At 39.5% G+C, this 23,216-nt stretch overlaps 1 protein-coding gene across 7 annotated transcripts in view; it reads left to right on the top strand.

The window, feature by feature from the left end:
• Nucleotides 1-23,216, top strand: part of snx19a (sorting nexin 19a) — a 97,730-nt gene that overhangs the window by 21,228 nt on the left and 53,286 nt on the right. For all 7 annotated transcript variants that reach the window (XM_071461296.1, XM_071461294.1, XM_071461293.1 and 4 more), the window contains one exon: nucleotides 4,794-4,846. The gene's annotated coding sequence lies outside the window, so the exon portion shown is untranslated. The remainder of the gene's footprint in view (nucleotides 1-4,793; nucleotides 4,847-23,216) is intronic.

Genomic DNA, 23,216 nt, shown 5'->3' with positions numbered 1-23,216 from the left:
TTTTTTTTTTTAGCAGTGGTATTGTTTGCAGTTGTATTGACGAGTGAAGCCCGCACAGCATCAAGCTAACAGAAGAAATATTTGCAGATGAGTTTTTAGCAATGCTAGAAGTGTGGATCTGTGCGGCCACCTATTTGGTCCAGACTCTCAACATGTGTTTGATGGATCAGCATGAATTTTTTGTACAAACACTGATGATGCCCGTGGTATAAATCCTAATGACTTTGGTGATTTCCGGCCCTTTCCTCTAGTGCCACCATGGTCACCACATTTTTGTTTTTTTGTGATAGATCTTGACAAATTTTTGTTGAAATTTGGTAAATGGATACAGACTTAACTTTTCATCTAGTGCAATCATCATCTCAAGCCTCAGCCTCAGGTTTACTATGTGTTTAGAGCTAATTAGCAAATGTTAGCATGCTAACATGTTAAAGAGGAACCTAACACCCTGATTAAGCTTGAGCCCTACTCCCTCACAAATTACAAAAAGAAAATGCACATATCTATACTGCATTGTATACCACTACACATTTCAGTGGCTTTCAGGTGTTTTGATGCCCAAATATATTGTCTGATGGTCACCTAGAATTTATAGAATTGTAAGTTCATAATTTTCAACTCTCATTTTAACATCTATACCAGCCCATAACAGCTTGCGTTTAATGAACCAAAGCTTTCTTTTTTACCGGCTGAGAAAGGAGTGACATTCATTTGAGTTATCTAAGCTCTCCACTTTCTCTCATAGCTATGATGGTTCAGAGCTTGTTGACATGCAAGTGTCCTTGGGTACATAATACATTTTTCTCTGAGTTTTGGGAGGTTTCACATGGACAGAATTTTTGAAAAAAGGGAAATAACTTGTGCAGTAAGAGTAACACTATAAAATTGTCACTCTTTAAGGTAAGATTACAAACACGGTAAGCATTACTCTTGCTAAACATCAGCATCATCAAAGTTAGCATGTAAACATGCTGACATAAGCATTTAGCACAATTATGTCATGTTGCTGCCTTTCTCCCCCTGCCTCCATTCTTCATCTCTCCTCTTTAATTTTAATGAGGCTCCTCGTCTGTGTATAAATATGGCTGACCATTAAATTTAAATGACCATCCTTGTAATAGTCCACTTACACCATAGTTTAGTTTTGTTTTGTCAGAGCTGTGTCAGAATGGCCATAATTATGAGAACAAGACACAGGTTGAAAAATACTAGAATATCCCTTTAAGAATGTGATGTTGTACCTGATAATTTACTTTGCACTATTTGCATTTAATTGCCTGCAGCTGTTAAACACTCCACAGAAGATATGTGCCTCTTGTGTTCTGAATCTGTGTGTGTGCACTTTTCACAGTGTGCTATTTTCACGGAGCTGAATCAAAAATCTCAGTTTAGGTTTCATTGTATATCTTACAGATTTGTTTAATGTGTAATTGTCCGTATTTCTGCATTTTGCTTTTCCCCAACACATGTAAACAAATATATTTGAGCACACACACGCTCATTCACGCTCCACCTAAATAGCAGTAAATTGAACGGAGAAGGGCCACCTGGTTCCTGTGTGTTTCAGCGAGCTTTACTTTTAGGGCGAGCCTCACTACATAGTTAAACAAAAGGGCCTCCGTGTTGGTCCTCTAGATAAACACACTTTCCTGAGAAAACACGGACATGGTTACACTTTAACTTTCTCAGGGAGGCCACAGCTACATCCTCCTGGACAGTTTAGGTCAGACTGGGCTAGAGTTCAGACCCGCAGCGAGAATCATGCGCTGCACGTGAAACCATGCTGGCCTGTCAAACAATGGAGCCTTTGACAGCCATAACCCCCTCCCTAGTCCACAGTACAGTCAGAGCACTGTCTCTCTAGGGCTTGGGTGTCACTCCCCATCTCTGTTGTGCTCCCCTGGAGCTGACCAGCTGGCTTGTAGGATCTGGGATGTGAAAGCAGCAGCACAGAGGAGGTACAGTCAAAGTTCAGCCCAGATTAGCCCAGCAGAGAGGCGAGCAGCATCTCAGCCCAGCCATGTCCAAGCTATTCCTGCATAAATAACCTGATAAAATTGGCCAGTTTAGAGGAGGTTGAACTGGTCCTTTTTAGTCTAGCCCACCCCAGATAATCCTATCTCTACTCTGGTTTATTTTGGCTAAGTGTGAAACATATTTTTTTATGCTTTGTATTGTGCAGCTTTCATAGCATTTTTACAGAAAAATGTAAAATATCAGAATGGCTTGTAAAAATTATATTTGGCTTATTGCAGTAATAGTGTTGTCTTCCAGTGCACAAATTGACAATTGACAGGTGCAGCTGAAAGTTGAGCCATTTGTTAGGGATGTATTTCAGGTACTGCGAGCCATGTGTAGGTTGTACTGAGTTCATACAGTCATATCTTAGGGGTTTTCTCAGTATCTCTGTGCATGTAAAACACAAAGGAGAAAGGAGGAACAGTTACAGAATATCACTATGCCTTTATCACCGGATAAACAAATGTTGACTGATGATATGCAGATTCTGTTACTTTGGCCAACTCTACTCTGAAGCCATTGTGATTTATGTACAGTAAAAATACACGGGTTAAATGAAGTGAAAGCCCTGAACAGTTTTAAACATTTGAAACAATGAATAAAGGATCCTTATCGCCCTGGTAGATGATGAACATAAATGCAAGCAATTCGTGTTATCTGATGGTGTAGTTATGCAGAGCTGCCACCTCCCCCCAGCCCAGCGGCAGTCATGTAAACAGACAGCGCTCTAGAGGAATGCTGGACTCTGTGACCTCCTGCCCCGAGTGCTGTTACAGTGCACTGAGTTCAGCTGAAACAGCCCGCCCCATGCTGCGCCTCCCCGAAGCTCCGCCTTGCCCTACCCCAGCCTGAGGCCCCTCAGGGTGGAAAAAAACACACCTCTTTCACCCAGCACCACAGCCTCCTCACATACACACGCATGCAAACATGAACACACACACAGACACACACGGACAAGTGCTCACGTGCTCCTTTTCTTTACCACCCCAGCTGTCAGAGCCGCAAGGTCTTGTAGTTTCAACAGTTTCAAGTTTTCTTTGTTTGAAGGATCTCTAGCAAGTCAATTTAATTAGCCCTTCTACATTCATTTCATCTTGTTGAGTAAAGAATGATATGTATTGTTTTTGGAAATATTTTATGAGCTTTAGACATTTTTCAGTGAAAACACATAATTTCAGTCCATTGTGAATAAACTTGTGCCTGGCACTAAGAGGCTCCTTTTACTCTTTATTTTCTCTTGCCAGTCAGTATTTGATATTTGCTAAACTCTTGACATGCTGTGGTACTGAGCTTGATTGTGGGTGAAAAATAAAAGCACACACATTTTTAAGCACTTTTTTTTCTAACCAAGAAAGGCATGGTTTTATTTATTTAATTATTTATTTCAAAAAGCTCTTTCACAGCTTAAAATGTTGTGGATTTAGTTTGGGGAAGGCATAGTATAGTGTCAAGCAGACACTGCCCTCTGCTGGAGTGCAAACAGAGGAGGGAGGGCAGGTCAACAATGAAAGATGCCCTCAGATGTGAGTTTCTGATGTCACGCAGATTCACACTTCACAAAGTATAGAAAAAGAGCAGAGGCACAGCAGAGACTTTGAAATCGACGACTGATGGAAATGCAGTCTGCTTCTCAGAGTGGCATGCCAGCTGTAACCCCATTCACATCTCATGCATAAATCAACTAAGTCATCAGATGGAAGACCTATTTGAAACATAGCATGAAGTTGAGGTGCAGCTGCTTAGCTGTCATGGATTATGAATCTTAAGTGGATTTTGTCATTGATTGCGGTAAAGGCACAGTAAACCAGACACTGCACTGATGATTATCACCTTGCTGCACCTCATCACATTAAACACAAGGGGCCTTACACATATTTGCATTGGTTGTGCACACAATTAGACATGTGGAGGCACACACACACACACACACGTGCACGTGCACCGACATGCATGCACACACACATAGACACACAATCGCAGTTAGCCGTTGTCTGAGGAAACGAGGAACTGTCTGGTGCCATAGCAACCAATGCGGATATCCCACCCTTCTAGAGCAAGAAAGAAAAAAACAGAAGTGGCAATGACAGATTGACAAGACCCTAATGAGATCCTTGATACAGAGATGAACAGAGACTATCTATGTATTTATCTGTCTATCTGTCCATCTGGCAGATTTATCTGTCTCTCTCTCTTTCTATCTGTCTGGCTGGTTGCCTGCCAGTTTGTCAGAGTGAGACTAAATGGGGAAGTAGAAACATTAAAGTGTGGCAATGGCGACATCAGGGAATTTGAGAAAAGAAAACGTAAGAAGAAGAACAGCAGAGGGTGGGCGACAAAAGGGGAGAGCACAAACTGATGGGGAAGAAGAGAAATGAAACGAGGCAAGAAGAAAAGACTTAGACTATTCTCTGGGGCATGTCTGTCTGTTATGAGCACAGAGCCACAGCCTGAAAACACAGACACTGCCGCAGTCTGCATCAGCCTGCCTTTTACCACTGTGACTCTCATTTGAACTGCAATTGCATATGTAATACTATTATTCTGGCCCATATACCAGGTTACATAACACTCCGAGCCAAATCCTGACCTCATTCTACAAAACAGCCACTCTTGCTCTGATCAAAACGTTAGACTCCATATCAGCACTGAAGTACGTGGAGCACCAGCATGAAAACAAGTCAGACATCACAGCTTTGGTACTAGCCAGTGTCTGATGATTTGGACAGCAACTAGTTCTACATATGATCTTTTCATCATTGTTTTCTCTTCCTTAGGTGGCTGTGTGAAGCTCTGTAATGGATGGAAAGAAGCAACCATGTTCCCACTGGTAAGTTGAGTCTTTACTTAGCCTCACTTCCTGGGCTGGCCTGCAGGTGGAAGTCACACCCACTGCTGTGTGCTCCACACACAGTACAATATGAGCACCAACGATGTTGGAAAAAACCTCCACTCCTATTTCACCATTCCTATCTGCCAAGTTTGGTGTGATGTGACGAAGCGACAGATTGTTGATGGCCACTTCACCTTAGTAGTACGCTGTGCATGTCTCTGTTTTTGTTTTGTCTGGTTGGTGTTGCTGCTGTTTATGTCCGTGGTTTATGGCAAAAGACCACATGAAGTGACTCATAGCACTAGCGTGACCTAAATAAAAAAAAAAATGTTTTTTTATGCCTTTACACTGGTGACAGCCGTGGCCAGAGGCTTCATATTTTCGGGTTGTCTATCCCATTCTCATGAATTTAATATCTCCAGATCACCATGATGGAATTTCCTCAAATTTAGCACAAATGTTCACTTGGACTCAAAGAGTAACTCACTAGCTTTTGGTGGTCAAAAGTCACAGGTCAAGGTCACTGTGACCTCACATCCCTCCCATTCTCGTGAATGCAATAAATTAGAAATGTTTAGCAGGAAGAGGACATTCACGTGGACTCAAGGATAAACTGAGGTCAAGGTCACTGTGACCTCACAAAACGAGAATTATACTAATTATGACAGAATTTAACACAAATATCTAATATGATAAAATAACAAAATTATGACATTTCATATAAAAGGTCAAAGGGCAACTTCACTGTTATGTCATTGTATTATACATATTGATATATTGTATGAAAGTGGCAATCTTGAAGATAAATAAATGTCTGTAAAGTCACTGTCTATCGTACAATTAGGTAAAACAATGTATCGCAATATTTATATATTTTCAGTATTATGAACTGGGCGTCTGTGGCGGCATTCCCAGACAAAATGCTTTATTAAGTTGCTTCTAATGCAAACCAAATATTTCCTACTGCTGCAGCTTCACATTAAAAGCATTTAATTGGCAAAATAAAAGTAGGCTTTTCTAATCAAGAAATCACAGGAAATGCAATGTGTTGATCAGTGAGCTCAGCTCTTACCACTATCATTCATCAAAAATACAACTACAAAACCAGACGATGGTGATGTTCGGCATTGTTTGACAGCGGATCAGTTTGAAATATTTCAGGGAGTGTTGGAACAAGAAGGAGCAGCTGCAGTGAGCTGTTAGATGAAGAGCTGCACACCTCTAACCCAGCCTGGTAACCAGCTCCTTTCACTGTGCCCTGCCCCCGACCACTAACTACAGGTGTCACCAAATCAACCAGGACTGAAATCTTAGTGATTGCCACTTTTCTATCATGTTCTTTCAAAGTCATTACTACATATATTATATAAGTCTGAACGAACATGGGTGCAAACTGCATGGATGTAAACATACAATGCAGGGCAGTAATTGTAGTTTACCACAGTGTCACTGTGAGGTGCATGTGTGATGCCAGCCAGGTTCACTAATGTTGTTGAGCTTTGATGGGCTGCTCTGAAGTGCGCTTCGGACGACGGTTGATTGAGACTTGATAGAGCTCATGACTCTGTCTTATCTGAAAAAAGTGGGTTGTAGATTAAAATGAACATGTTTCTTGTCGTACTACGGAGTGGTGCAACCTCTAGTCTGTCATCATCATGAAGCACATAGCCCTCTAAGCAAGCCCAAACAAACATCTTTTTTATCAATCATTTTTCCTTAAAATATTTTTCCCTTTAGAATTTTTCACTCTGGGTAAATGGGCAGTGAAAAGCATCCAGTTGCTTCACTGTCCCCATGCCGGTGCTCTGTTACCTTGGGTGGCCCCGAGTGCCTCCTTCTCTACCTCCCTAGTAGTGCAGCCCCACCTGATGCACACATCTGCTTGCCCACTCATCTACGCCATGGCTTGAGGAGGTGGGTGGTTGGCAAGGGTGGAGTGAGATTGGAGCACCAGCCAATAATGCTCCTGATCCAGACAGCATTGAAGTGACTTGACACATGTATTCAACCAATCACAGAGCACTGCAGCAAAGAAAGCAGCAGTAGTAAAAAAAAAAAAAAAAAAAAAAGAAAAAAAAAAAGAAAAAGAAAAGAGTAAATACAGTGAGAATTTATTCAAAGGGAGCATCTTTGCTATGCTGTATTTTCGCACATTTTGCAAGTCACAGTGTTCAACTGAGATGACAAAATTACAAAGTAATAACACAACTCAAGCAGTTTATCAATTATTAGATCAAATAACTGAATAATTATATGAATGATATGAATAATTATCATCTATGATAATAGATTACTCTTGGAAACAATGGCTAATGGGACAGCTGACCATGTTTCCCTGAAATTAGGTATTCATCTGTTCACTGTTAAGAAAATACAAAGGAAGACAAATATGAGAGGGGATGTTTGGTCTCTGTCTGAACACCACCTTTTTTGAATTTCAACTTTGGATTGCCCCTCATCTCACCTTGATCTGAAACAGGATCATATAATTGTCTGGCTTAATAAGTGTGGGTCACAGCCACTGACTTATGCAAGATCAATGTGACAGGAGAGGAGGAGTAGCCATAAACCTCCATATACCCCATTAGGTACGTGTACTCGCCACCTTCCTTGTTGTGTACTGTACTGTACTGTATTGCCTCTGTCAGTTCTTAAAGAATCAATCCCCAGGATTTGGCTTGTCACCTTCAGTGTCTGTCAAGTAAGTCACAGCAGAAAAACAGCCTATTACCTTGTCTGACACAGTGTGGCAGTACGATCTTAATGGCTGCAGATGCATGCCAGACAGCAGTGGTCAGCCGACACAGGACCTCTCTATCAGTGCACACTTTACTGCACCGTCACTGTTCCCTTGGTGGCGTTATTTCTGTGTTTAATGGGTGAATTAGGGGAGAAAACTAATGAGTGGTGAATGTCTGCAGGTTTTACCTGCAGTGCTTGTTGTTGGTTGTGTTTGAGTGATGTTTATCTACGCTCCATCATGGTGTTGACATCATGAAAACCAGGTGGATACAAGTTTATGTTTCACCAACACGATGTCTGTATGTGAGTAGATGTAGTCTTGTAAATGGAGTAACTCATAAACAACACAGGACAAATACTTCCTACAAAGATAGAGTAGATGATCTCAGTAGATTCCTGAGCTTTTGGGGGCTACCAAAGAAATATCCACATTAGTGAGGAAAAAAAGAATTTCTAAAGCTACTCAGTGTTTTACCATAGAGTGCTGTCTTTACCTCCACAATCATTATAGTAAGCAGTTCAGTTAATGACTTCTGAAGTATACAGTAACAATGTTTATTTTGAAATTGAGCCTCAAACGTATTAAACATTTCTAAACATTTCATCTAATTGAAATTAAAAAATGTGCAAATTTAGCAGATATGTTCCCTCTAAGAGCTCTCTAATGTTTATTGTAAAATGATGATGATGTCTAGCATCTTAAGCACCTTTTAATCTTTAAAAAGAGTCCTTTATGAAAAATCCTTCTTCAGTTCAGCACAGAAGTAGCCACTTGGATAAAGGATTACATTTTCTCAACTTCTCAACAATCTGTTCACTGAGTTTGCTTTAAATCCAGGGAAGCCAATTTCTTTTAGGTAGGGTCCAATTCACTGGATTTAGTGTGTATTTGTAATATAACTTGACAAATAATCCACCTATTTGTGTTTGAAGAAGTTAAAATGAAGAGTAAATCTGTTGGTGCTACTGGAATTACTCCTCACCTGCATTATGTTTGGGCTTTCTACTGCCAAGGCAAAGCTGAATATAACATAATTTCTGCAGTCCCCATAGTCTGCTACTCAAATTATGGCAAAAAGACAGACTGATTGTTTGACATTATAGAGAAGTCCATATCTCACTGTAAATATTGTCATATCTGTTTTGCCAAGCAACAGGAATTCATCATTCAGACTATTCATCATTTGAACTATTCTGTATGTTTGCACAAGTCTTTCATAGAGCTTATATGATTTGCTCTCAATGGAAGGTTCTAAAATTAAGCTTTGATGCTTTGAATAAGCCGTTATTTTAACTCCTATTTTTATATGTACTGTAGTTGCACAAAGAATTAATAAAAAAATATATATTTTTGGTAAAACTTAATAATAAGTTTTTACATTACAATTATATTACATATTTAACTGGTTCTTAACCATTGCCTTAATATATTACGGTTATATTACAGTAAAAAAAATTATTTAATATATAGTCACATGCATTTTATGCATTTAACAACAATAACAAAACATATTTCTGTACTTTTACAGTAGAATAATACCACCCTGTCTCTTCTGCACAGTGGTTGTTTACATCACGATGCTGTGCTTTCTTCCATTAATTTTAGGTTATTGTTCTTTTGTAAGTGCTGTTCTAACCACTGCTGGGACTGCAGCCACATACCTGAGATTTTTTTTTGTTTTGTTTTACTGGGCATGATAGGAATGTCTCTTAATTCTCTTCTCAACACCTCAACTCACGAAGTCCTAAAAAACAAAGAAACCAACCACATATTCTCTCTCACCAAAGTTAAACTGAAACATGAGAAAATCTGCCTGATAATCAGGATGAAGTGGCATTACCTTTCACTGCACTATTTGAATCAGTGAAATGGTTGGAGATATGGTCTTCAATGCAGATGTCTGGTACAAGACTAACTGAAACTGGAAGATCCATCAAAATGATGTCTGTATTTAGATTTTAAAATGGATATTGGCTCCTATAATAATCTTCAATTGTAATTCAATTGATCTGTTTTGATTTAATATGATGTAGCTTAAATTTTGTATTTTTCTGGTCTTAAAATCTGAATTATAGGTGAATTTTTAAAAAACTAATAAGTTGTTTCATGTATATTATGAAAATGATGATTCTTGATTTTTGTTTCACGTTGATTTTTTTCTTTTTCTTTTTAAATACTCCTTGCTCTGAGGCTGAGTGTGATGACAGTCATACGGGTCCATGCATAAGGAGGGAATTAGGAATGTGACTGTCAGGTGCAACCTCTGTTGGAGCTACACAAGAGAGAGACTGACCCACTGCCTGTATCTGTCCGTCCCTCCCTCCCTCACAGCCTCACAGCCTCACAGCCTCAATTCATGACTCACTACGTATTGTGTGTGTGTGTGAGTACTGGAAAGGCTATGGAGATACAGTAGATTGTAGACTTGGGTGGATCGCTGCCTCATTCCCTCCACCACTGCACAAGACTATGTGAAAGACATATATTCTTCCTTATTCCAGATTGTGTGTGTGTGTGTGTGTGTGTGTGTGTGTCTGTGTGTGTGTGTGTGTGTGTGTGTGTGTGTGTGTGTGTGTGTGAGTGTGAGTGTGTGGTCGAGGGTATGATTCAAGCTGAGTTTTGGTGGTGGAATGACTAGTTTGATTCATGTTCTTACCGCAAGTGAAAGTGCAACTGAGTCATCACAAAACACAGACACAATAGTGCAGGAAACCACAGTGGTGTCTACACACCCTAGTGCCATAAACACACACTCACTCCAGTTACTTGATTGCAGGAACTTTTTGGTTGTTCATAATGGATTTCCACTGTTCTGATTCATATCCCTATTGGTATTGGAAAGACACACCCAGCAAAGTTGTTTGATTTATTACTTTTGAAACAAAAGGATTTATTCAATAGAGAGACACAGACAGTGTTGAGTCATTCTTCTGAACTACTGACCCACAGTTGAGGAAGAGGACAGTGACACTAATTGTGCTCTTTTGGTAGTGTAACTATGATTGAATACATGAATACAAAGGAAATTATTCCCAGAGGATTAAGAGGAATTTGTAGTATATATATATATATATATATATATATATATATATATATATATATATATATATATATATATACATATGTAACTGTAATAAATGAACTGTAATATATTTTTTTCTGTTTAATTAAAGCTCGATAAAAGTATAATTTGTTGTTGAAAACGTAAAGCTTGAGCAGAGACTTGCAGAAGATTACATCTGAGGGGCATGAATGAAGATTATAGTATGGTAGAGACTTAATAGTTCATTAATAAGGGAGCATTCGTTGTAGTTCATTTGTAACTTGTATTTATTTAAGAGGACATTCAAGACTAGACTTTCCTTTTCCCCATTCTGTCAAGGCTTTGTTTTTACAGAAACATGCTGAAACTCGGTGGAAAAAAACCAACTAGCTACCAAACTTACCATGGATCACAGTGAGAAAAGATGAAGGAGGCCCCAGCCCATGTTATGCCATGTCTCGAGGTGCCTGAGCTGCAGTATGAAATAGACCAATCTTCCCCAAGGTCCCAGACAACCACAGGGACAGATTACAGAATATATTGTATTTATTTATATTGTGGTGAAAAAAAAGATGGAGCTATGATTGGCTTCAGGGTGGTCAGCGCCAACACAACAAACAAAACAAATCGACAAATTCAAACAAAGCAAATTAATGAAAGCAAACATCACAAAATCAAAGAAAACAAAAGACATCAACCTAACTTTGCCAAATAAAAAAAAAAACAAAAACAAAAAAACAAAACAGAAAACTATATTAACAAAACTGGCAGCCCACTCCAACTTCATGAGGACAAAGGCATCAGCATGGAAGAGAGTATAGCTTACAAATCACAGAGGGAACAGGAACAAGTTGCTGCTGGTTGGAGGCAGAGGGAAATGAGTGTTGCACTGACGCCATTTGGGCTTTTATAAAGTTGGTTCCCATCTGGGAGGAGAAATCACCTGTGGAAGCCGTCATCAAGTTGACCAATAGTATTTATGGTCTGTTAGCACAACTATTTGCATACAAGGTCACACACACACACAGTTAGGGACACCCGTCACAGGTCACGCCTATTCAATTACACCGACAAACAAAACAGAACAAAATATGACCGCAGTAATAACGCGTGCAGCCCCTTGTCCTCAGTCTAAATTATGTCAAACCCTGATGATCCTCCTCTTGTCGGCTTCAGTCGCTACATCTCCTTGGTGATGGGTTTAAGTGATAATGGCCTTTACTGCACCTCAAGAATCAGAAGCTCAGACAAATGTGAATTTTTAGAATCAATAACTAAATCAAATCGACATTGCTAGTGAGCTTGTTACTGACAGTTTTTATGATGCAGGTATGGTAGCTCAAGTCAATGAGCTGTTATTGCCTGAGAAAAGCTTGTTGCAAACATTAATTGCCACTTGTTTTCCATCACTGACTGCGACTCATTCTTTCAGACTAATTACTGCCATCTCATAGATTCAACTGATTGGCTGTCCTACTCCTCCTCCACAGCAGACATGTGTAACAGTCTGGTAATGTCTGTGTAATGTTTGGCATTTTCCAAACCAAAGTGCTCCACAAGTTGTTTCTTAGAATGACTTCCATAGAGTGATGTCCAAAATGAAAAAGAAGAACTTGTTAGAGGTGAAGGGTGTGACCACAGACTGTAGACACTACAAGGATACAGTGTCTGTGACATCACCCACATGTTTCTGAAGGGAGGTTTTCAAGCCTGGGTTTGGGTTTGCCAATCCAAATTTGGGCAAAGGGGAGGTAGTCTGCTGTGAAAAGCAAGTGTAAACTATCATGACTTACTGTGAGAGGCTGAGAGGCCTGTCAGTCAAACAAAGACATTCTTAAACAAGGGATCCCCTGGTCAGGTTTTTTTTTTTTCCAGGATTGCTTGGTTTCCAGTAATCATCATTAAAATTAGGAAATCATTTTTAATGTGTGTGACAGCGCAACAGCTCTGCATTAGGAAAATATAACCTCACCCTTCCTTTGGGGGTTTCCTATAATGCTGTATATTGTATCTGGGAAAGTGTCTGATTGTGTAATTAACCATATATTTGTGGAGCAAGTTCCTGTGGATCCGTTGTGGCCGTCTGAGCTTTCTTGGACCAGCTTTGAAAACATTGCCACTTGATGCTGTTCTACCGTGGCCTCACTGCTTAACAGTGGCGGTTGCTGCTTGGACTTTTTTGTGTTTCACATGATTTTTTAAAAATAATTTTTACTTTAACAGTATGATTTGATGCAATTACATAATATTAGGAACGACAGTAGATAATTACGGTGTTGAATATAATCATGTTGTTATCTCTTACTTACATTTAAACATTACCAGCTTGTCAATTTTTTGCTGCTCAGTTGCACAAACTTTCTACATGATTCACTAAGATGTTTATGCAAATCAACTCATGGAAAAATATGCCCCCGAAATAGTAGTTGAACCCACCAATCCAAATTCAATCACAGTTGAAGCATACTTTGCACCCAGATGGAATGGCCTCTCCCTCACATGCTTGGCTTGTTGACTGCTTTGCCTGCTGAGGTCCTGCAGCAATAATTGCATCCAAATGGAGCAAACAGCGCGGTCTTTTGAATGACCTGCAACTTTAAAACAAAAAAACAAAATAACTTTCTCGTGCTTCAATAACTAAATGAGCAGGCAGTACACAAAGTTTTGTGCAACTAGATATCACATATTACCTGCAGAACCCCTCCTCCAGTGTGTTTATTAGATACAGGTATACAGGTGTAGGCCAAACGTCACTAAACGAACAACATTCGGCCTAATCAATTGGAAAAGCATGTCAAATTTTGCTCAAATGTTCTTATTTCCCTAGATAAGATTTGATCATTCTACACAATAATATTGTTCATTTAAAAACAAACAAACAGATCAAACAATTTAAATGTCTTTTGAGATGCTTTTGTAGACCATCCCCTTGTCAGCTTAAGTCTATCTATTAGGCCAGAGTCTCTGTGAGGCTGGCATGGGTCTTGCGGCCAAGCACACCATTAACTGGGGAATTAGAAACCCTGAGAAGTTGTTAATCACCACAGTCATTCACATTCCACACAGACTCTACTCTGCTCAGGACCTCTATGAGCTGGGGAAGGGGCATGGTCTGGGGGAAGCTGGGCCAATGCTATTGGACCCAGTGGTCTTTAATTAGAGGGAGAGCCTGGCAGGGACTGATGGAGGAGAAAGGCTCTCAGGATGTGAGTCCAGGGTGAGAGGGTTCACACACAAAACACTGGCTTTTCATCACTGCATGACTCACTCAGTTTGTGTGTAAAGTGTGGTGGATGTGTGTGTAAGGCAAAAAAAGTGAGAAAATGTGTGTGCACTCGTACTGTATGCTTGTGTGTGCGTGTGTGTGTCTGTGTGTGCACGTGACTGTGCGCGCCTGTGTTTCTTACCTCACTGCTCAGGCATTCCAGTAGAGAAAGTGGTGTGAAGTGAAAGAGCGGCTCTCACAGTGTGGGTATTCATGGATCTGGCCCCCGTGGGCCGGTCCGGGCTCCAGTGTTCACAGACAAAGCCTCTCCAGCAGGACCCAGACACACTCACACAGAAAGGGGAGCAACAGAAGGAAAGGAACGCAGGAGAGGGGGAGACAAGGTAACAAGGGGAGAAGAAAATGGAGAAGGGTTGGGAGAGGGCAATAAGAGAAGGTCTGTGTTGCAGCTCCCATTCCTCTAAGAATGCAGGTGTGATGAGTTGTCATGTATAACTGGAGAACCCAAACCAGCTCTGCTTTGATCCAGAATCTGGAGGTTTGTTTGAAAATCCTCAGTAATGACACTTGTTTATTAAGAGCTTGTCTTTTGGACCTAAGGGTTATAATAGAGATTTTTTGTAGTGCTGCTCATCTGTACTGTAACTTAACAATAAGAAAAAAAAGTCATGTTTGAATACACTTGTGCATCCCCACCCCCCACGACCTTTATTCTTTTTCCTCCTTACTGCTGGCAGAGTCCATGAATCTATCCTACTCTCCTCCTGGGGAACAGGCTCCTCCTTCTCTTTTTACATCAGCCAATCATGTCTCTCTCTTCCAGCGCTCTCTACTCCCTCTAGCATTAAGCCAGCAGCTTGAGCTCTTAGGATTCCATGAGAATTTCTTCCACTTGGCCGTCCCGTCACTGTTCCCCCTGCCTGGCCCCTTCCCTAGATCGGGTAGCCTGGTTCACTGTGTCCTTAAACAACCCGTGTGCATGTACAGGAAAGGGGCCCCAAAGTGGGGAGGCCCATCTCTAACCCTTAGTTTTCAAAGAGACAGACTCACACTGGAAAATCTCTATACCAGCTTTTCTTTATTGATGAACTCCAGGGTGTCATACCACAGTTATCATGAACAGCAATATCAGTGTTATCTATTAAAATGCATATGGACATACACAGTGCATGTACATGTAGAATTTTACAATACTGTATATGTCACAGCTTCTCAGCCTGTGTACAGCAATAGACAGGAAGCATTTAAAAAGTAATAGACTAATATAAGAAAGATTCATATCCTAAAGATTAGCATTTCATGTCATTATCTGGGATATGTGGATGTACAGCTTTGGAGATTTTGGTAGTATTTATAATAATTTTACCTTTGCAGGGTATTTTCTTTTTGCATAGTTTGAGAGAATTTAGTGAAGTAAATAATTCTGAAAGCTCTGTCTAATTAAAAAATATTAGTGATACTTAGTGAAAATCTTCATGTTGACCATTAAAGATTTTGTATTGTTATTAGGCCCTGGTGCTTGACTGGGTAGGTAGGCTGGCTTTTGTTTTAAGTTTTGCACTCAGGGTTAGCAGATAAATTGACATATGAAGTTCAATTTGCAAAGGAGCAAGAACAATTAACAGAGGAAATGGTGGACTAATGAGAAATACTCTATTTCAGAAATGTCTTAAATGTTTTTGAGGCATGTATTTAAGCAAATAGTGGCACTTTTCATTCAGATACATTTCTAACTTAACTCATTTAGAACTTAGTCCTCCTATCCCTCTCACTGTAGATACTGTTCTTCTTAATATGGGGCACCTGTCTGTTTGGAGATGGATGGATGGGAGGGTGGATGAAATTGATGACTTTGTCCTGAAGGTGAAGAGTCAATAGGCAAGATTGTGCAGCAGCCAAGAAATGGACAGAAGACAAATGATGTCCCTTTTGAAGTTAAACTAATGATTTATGTAGCAATATAAATAGTTAGATTACGACTGATTCCATATACTTAGCATATTTAATTATTGATGGTTCCCTGTATTGTCTATATAAATCAAATACATTTTTTTTCAGAATTTGTGTAAAATTGATAAGGTACCATGTTCACCATTCAATATTCAGAATGTGACTTGAGAATGGTCAGTCTGAATCTTTGCCAGCTAAAACCATGGAAGCAGAGGATAATGCGGGTGCTTGCAGGAGGACCTGGTCTAAAGAAGTGGAGGCACAGGCGTCGTATTTTATACTGAAATGCACTGAAGTGCACCCAATTTGTTAAAATTCCTTTCTAGTGGAGTTTCACCTTCCATTTCCGCACAAGTAATGTCTCTGTGAGCCATGAAATTACCAAACTGGTGCAGGCAAAAAAAAGAAACTATTTCACCAAGGTCACCACACTGGCACAAATTAAGATTTACAGTCTCCTGTTACAGTACATGTTGCAGCTTCCCTCTGTGCTCTTTCTCCACCAATCCAACAGTATGTTTACATCCTAAAAGTTAGGTTTATTGGTATGAGGTGGTATATTTATGTTATATTATATTTATTTAAGTTTTTGGAAACACAGGCATATGGCTGGTTTGGCTTATTTTGCAAACAGTGCACAAGGGACTCAGTGATCAAACTGCTTGAGAAGAAAAATCACAACCCTTATACAAGTTGTACAAGAAAGAAAAACGAAGCCCAGTTAGCAGTAGAAAGTAAGAATGAGACAGTGGCTGAATGACATATTTGTCCCAGACTGATGGCTTTGTAGAATTCATTTTCCTAGGTGACAGTGATGTATGTCTCGGCTGCTCTGTCACTAGATGTCCCACAATATTCCCTAGAAAGTAAATACCAGTAAATGTGGCCAATGTGCCAACGTACTTGTCTGTAGATGTACATGTACAGTATCTGTTTGGTAAAACCCTGTGAAATCATATCTATAGTCTAAATCTCAAATGAAGTGCACAATGCCACTAAAATGAGTCAAAGAAAGCCTTGATGAGTTTGATTTGCAGATGTTTTGCACTGATTAGATTTAACCTACTCTTTGGTAAATAGTGCATGTTTCATTGAAGCTGGATATTTTCAGAATGTAAATTTATTTAGTAAAAATTTTCTTGGCATGCAGTTCATACTGTGCTATATCCTGTTTATAGTTGAATACCTATACCATAAAATAAGTTAGATCATATTTAAATAATCTTCCCAGCATGGTTGTGCTTCACAGACCTGAAAAATCTGTAAATTATGACCATACATGTTGTGGCTCTGTCTTCATTCTTAACATATCTCAGTCAGCCGACTCACATGGAATGGATTTAATATAATGATACAGTTTGGAGTTTAGTTTGGCTCTGACCTACTCTCACTAAACTAAGCAAAATTGAGAATGGGGAGTGAAAAGGGGGAGAACTTAACTTAGAGCCCTCAGGTGGATGTAGGGGTGGAGGTGGGGCTTATGAAATCCTTGCTTGAGTGGCTAAAGCTGTGCTGGTGGTGGTGCGAATGAGCAAAGGATGCGTAGGATAATTGTTTCAGTCAGTAATTAAGATATCCTGAAAGCACGATTACAAATCAAACCTGTCACTGTTGGACAACTCTGTTAACTGCAGAGGAACTATAGGTCTTAGAGTAATGTCTTTACAATAAAAAAAAACAAAACAGGATGATCTGCTTTCTACACTTTTAACTGGAACATGAATGAATGGCTCTTGGATATGGGGATACTGAAAGCACAGTATACACACTGTCATATAGCTTTATGATCCCTTTGAATCCTGATCCTCTCAAATCCCCGGTGACCTAGAGGCCATGACCCCAGCATCTGCCAGCAGTGGCAGAAGGAGGGGCGAGCTACAACTGCCTGAGTCACCTAGACAGATGCTCTGTAAGATGAAGTTTTTTTCAGTGAACCTGCCCTGAAAGTCTCATAGGGCGAGATGAGTCATTAGATATTGATCCTGACTCCAAACAGTCACTTTAGATATTAGGAACACCCAATAAGGATTATGTTTGATCAAAAACTGTAATGAAATGTGTGTCAGTGTAAAATATGTAAAGTCCAAAGGCAGATGCCTCAATCTTTTAGAATTTGCTCAATATAGCCTCACAACGGATGCCATTTAAAAGCCAGTAACAACATTATTTGTTGTTGCTGTGTGTGAACTTACACCAGGATCAAAATTCCTTGTCCAACAAACTATACCTCACAGTCACTTGGCCTGTCAACACACCATTGTGCAAGTTGTTGTGAGTCCAGATGTGATTTTGTTAGTGTTGTCGCCAACATTCAACTCAAGAAAATTTACTTTATTTATTTGTAATTGATACTATATGTGTCACAGATGGAAGTATCAGGCTGAATAAGCATCATATTCATATTTAGCAGAACTTGAAGTGGTAAGGATCAGAAGTTGCTCTGTGCAAAGTCCGGAAAAATGTAAAATCAAAGTGGTGAATAGTAAAAACCCAAATCCAGGCTTCAAAGCATTCCTTCAGAAACCTATTGGTATCTTAGGCACTGTGTCCATGTTTTTAACAATTTGTAAGTTCATCTTGTTGGTTTGGTCAGGCTTCATGAAGGTGGTTTTGGAAAAATAAATAAAATCCTAATCATAAAATGCCCCTAAATGTCCAATAACAATTGAAGTTCAACTACTGCAGGTTATTGATCCAAAGGGAAAATCAAAAATACCAAACACAAGACAAATCAGACACTCGGTGGCACTCATTACACATAAATGCATTAATAATAATAATATTGTGAATAGTGTCTTCTAATTTCTTACACGTGTCGACAGTGTCCTCACACACTCTCAAGCACATTTGCCTTTATGTTTGACTAATTTTTCAAATATTCATGACAACATACGATCAGAATTTGTGGTGTCACTGACACTTTTCTGCAGCATAGTTTGGTTTCTACTCACTCACTACTCATCTCTCTGTTCATGAAAAACACATTTTCATGTCCACTAGAATTTAGATGATTTTGTTCTTTTGAGGAAAGTTCAATTAAAGATTCCAATTCTTTATGTTAATAGGATCTATATTTAATCTCTAGACACTTGGTTGTGATAAATAGGTAATAGTAATTGTAGACATTATTACTGGAACGTTTCGCTTGTTTTTTGATCATCTTAACCTTTTAATAAAATTCTGGTGTTGCAGCTACTCTGCCTTGTACACTGTATGTGGGCTAGGTTTATAACAGTGGTTAAATATAGGGCACATTTCTTCATGTACTATTTACAGTATGTGTGTTAGTATTGGATTTATTGCGTGCAGCGGTGCATGAATGCGAGCTAAGTTTGATGTATGTAAGTGAAGCTGTTTGCCTCTTTCCTTCCTGTGTGTTCTGAAATCTCCTTTTCTGCAGACAGTCTGGGGTGCAGAGATGGTGGGTGGTGTAGGGTGTGGGGTGTGGGGGAGGTAGGCAGCGGACATGGCGGCAGGCCAGAATCAATTGGCAGTGTAATGAGATGGCCTGGTGCCAGGTAACCATGGAGCTACCCTCTTTGCCTGTCTACCAGTGCAGAGTTCAAAATTAAACTGAATGAATGAGAGAGAGGAGGGAGGGGAACGAGGGCAGGGAAATAAGGGTCTTAAATGGCAGGAGCGGAGGGCGAGAGAAAGAAAGAAATGGCAAGAGAGGAGGGTGGCTGATGAGGTGCTGTGGGCTATTTCTAAGCATTACTGCAGAATTTCACTTGAGGAGGAAGATGGCAGGAGTAAGCTCCAGATCCACCCAGGGTTTTTATTCTCTGGAATATCTGGAAATATATCTGTCCACATTTGTCTCTGCACTGCAAGATAAAAGTAGATATTTAAGCAAAAAAAAAAAAAAAAAAAAAGCACAGTCACAAAGAAAGAAAAAAAAGTCGACAGAGTTTTCTTTCTTTATGTGAATGTTGAGCTGCTTCATTGCTTTAATTTCCATGTAAATCTCTGCATATTCCTTCATCCCCATTCTTCTAGACTTGCACTCTTCCTCCTGTCATGGAAGATGTGTTAATATTGAGTATTTGGCTGCATTCTTAAAGTGATTAGTACAAGCCAGTGGATCCTGCAGATGAATAGAAATTAAGTAATTAATACAGTAATTAGATCTTTTTCTTCTTCCTACAGCCTTACCCCTGCTATGTCATTGTGCTCCCTCCTTTCTCAGCTCCTTCTGCAAAACATCTTTAAGAAACTGTTGTACTGAAGCTGTTAAGTTGTACTTTGTTCTTTGTCTCTGTTTGATTAATACTATTTACTGGTATGTTGTCAAACAGTGCAGTACGATTAGTCAAGGTATGATTAGTAATACTTTAAACAGTCCGTCAAAGCATCATATTAAGATGATAATAATGTTGAAAGACAAAATGTTACATCTCAAAAGTTATTAGAAGTTTACAATTTCAATATAGCAATTATTTACATTAATTTAAGTGTATGAAGAGGGAACCAATGGTTAAGTGGAATGTTTATTTAGATGGTTTAAGTGAGATGAAAGCAGGCTGAAGCAGGATGCTTTGTGACGTGTTTTGTGGCTTTTTCTCTAGTGGTGGAAGTAAATATTAAACATGGCTTAACATACAAGTTGCATACTGTGTTGTGTGAGTAAGGATTGGAGTCTTGCTTATCCTGAAATGACCTTTGCTTTGACTAGGCTACGCTGTCTTACCCTTCTAAATCAGTGGTGCTAAGAGGGAGGGAGAGTGTGATATACTACCAGTCTGTACAGTAACAAGAATGTTCAACAGTGGGCCTCATGGCCTGTGAAAAATGCTCAGGCACTCTCTGCTGAAATGGCCCAGACTTTGAGAGTTTTGAGTGCATGTTAAGAGAGAGACGAGACAGTGGGCCAAGATGTCTGTGGTGTGGATTAATGGGGATGACTGGAGAAAGGGTGCCGCAGTTGTGCGTGAGCAGAATATTTGATGGGGGAAGCGAGAGGAGGGAACAGTGAGGGACAGGCAATGGCAAGAGATGGGTGAGATGAAAGGAGGAAAAGAGATAAAAATGGACTGAAACATCAAGAAGCAAAGATGTATGAGCGTGAATGAAAATGTACAGTAATAAATACTGCTGCTGTCTCGTGTCTCCCACTGGCGCTTTATCCTGCTCTCTTGTCTGATTCCAGTCTACAGTGCAGGCTTTTTACACATTCACTCTGTTACACTGGGCTGGATATCTACATGGAGGCCTACTCCACAGACAGCTGAAATAAACACCTCAATCAAGTTCAGTTAAAGATATCTCTAAAGACAACACAAGTAGGAAACAAAGCCAGGGAGAAAATGGACAAAGCAAGTAAGTGTTTATGTGAGTGCACTGAGGTCAGTGCAGTATGCTTTAGTGGGTATGCAAGGACTGTTGTTTACATTTACAACCAATTTTACTTTGTTATATGATGCTTTAAGTCCCAATGAGCGATACTGTAGGGACACCTGTACCTATTACAAAGTCAGTTCCTATTTAATGAACTACGTGCTTCTTCTCTTTTTGTTGTTCTCGCAAGTCCCTGGCAGACAGATGGGTACATCTAATGTCCTTATGTCTGCTTTTAGTTGGAGTGAGCAGCAACATTTTAGCAGACAAAAGGCATTTCAGTAGATGAAATGTTCCAGTGGCTTTACAGACACACCAATACTTAGATGTTAGGACTTTCATGAATGTACAGTATGTAATGTGGTGTTGTCATTAAGCAAACTGAGCACGGATATATTATTACTGAGTCATTAAAATATGAACCCAACTCTAACTGAGCCCGCCCGTCATACTCTACCCAAATTATAAATACACAGTATATATGTTTTACAGCCTTTACATACATCCAGCTTTTGTGTTTCTGAGCTTTGAGCACTTGTGGATTTCACTGGTGTTACTGTAGGTTTAAGTTGCTTCTGCTAGTTTCTCAGATAATACAGCAGACAGGCTCGACTGTGGGTGGTTATCTCATGTTTTGACTGCTGTATCCAAACAATTAAAATTAGCCATTTTCAGTACCTGCCCCTTGGGATGCCAAATTTTGCGTCTAGGTAGCTACTCAGAAAAGGATTTAGATTTTCATTAAAATGCCACTAGAGAGCCACGTCTGAAAGAGGAACATAACTGGACATGCTTGTACTTTGGGAGGCACCAACTATCCAGCTGTCAGTTGGTACCAGTGACAGCCTCAACACAAATACTGAATTACCAAAGATGTAAAATAACCGGCAGTTACAAGAGGAGGGTAAACTATTGATGCTGGTTGTAGCCTTTCCTGGAATCTTCCTTGTTTCAATATGAAAATAATATACAGTGTATAATATTTCCTTCAGGCATCTAAACCCATATTATACATAATATACTTACTTGTATTAAATAGATTTATGTTCACATGCAAATAAAAAAATCCATGGGTTTTAATCCAATACAGTAATGAGGATTTAAAAGTAGTAGCAGCATTGTTCAAGTTCGGATGTACATTTCATTCCAAATATAAAAATTACAATTGAAATGAAAATTGTCTTTCTTCAAGACAAGAGTGTAAAAACAGACAAAACATAAAAGCATCTCAAGTGTATGATTGCATCAAAATCCTGAGTGCTATAAAAGATCTGGGTAATAAATTCACCATGTGATACTACAGTGAGGACATTCTAAGTTACTTTATTTGGTTTAGAGTGTACCCTAGTCTTGTGATGAGATTAAACTGCTACAGTCTGTTATGTGTGTGTCTAAAGAACAGCACAGACCCTCATAAGGCCATTGAGTAAAAGCAGAAAATAGGGATTGCCTCACAGAAAAACAAGCAAGGTGAGATTTTGTATGTGAAGTCCTGTATGTGCTGCAGTCTCACCTCGTTAATAATGCTCAACAACGTTTTAAGACCGTTCCATATCAAGAAATGAAACAATGTTATATCATCTGACACTTACTTTAAAAGGTCATCCTGCATCAACGAAGGCCAGTTCCTAGATTGTCTCTTACGCATCCGTCAGACAAAAAGACGTAGGTGGATTTTGTAATTCAGCCTGTCTTTATTAAAGGTGGCTCTCAGATGCAAGGTTTAGGCCATCACACTGATAGGAGGAGTTAACATTTCATTTCTTTGCCAACAACTGTAAAAGTGACACTGCAGTAATAAATCTTTAACTTGAACACTAGTATGTCACAGGAATTTACACAGAAATTTTGTGAGGGGATGATCCGCTTTTAAGGTTGGATGGATGTACAACACAGGATACTGCGAGGCCCAAGATGGACAATAATGAGGACACATAATCTCACGACAACAATCAAATACAATGATAACCTACGTTCCTCAGGCTTGAATTCTTCCGCTCAGTTGTCACTGCATTTTCTGCCCTGACGTTATGTTACTGTACGAAAAAATGCGGTAATGATTTTTGCC

Source organism: Trachinotus anak, unplaced genomic scaffold (assembly GCF_046630095.1).
Source record: "Trachinotus anak isolate AG129_WGS33_773 ecotype Australia unplaced genomic scaffold, CSIRO_AGI_Tana_v1 ptg000024l, whole genome shotgun sequence".
Lineage (NCBI taxonomy): Eukaryota > Metazoa > Chordata > Actinopteri > Carangiformes > Carangidae > Trachinotus > Trachinotus anak.
This window is presented reverse-complemented; position numbering and strand designations above follow the sequence as displayed.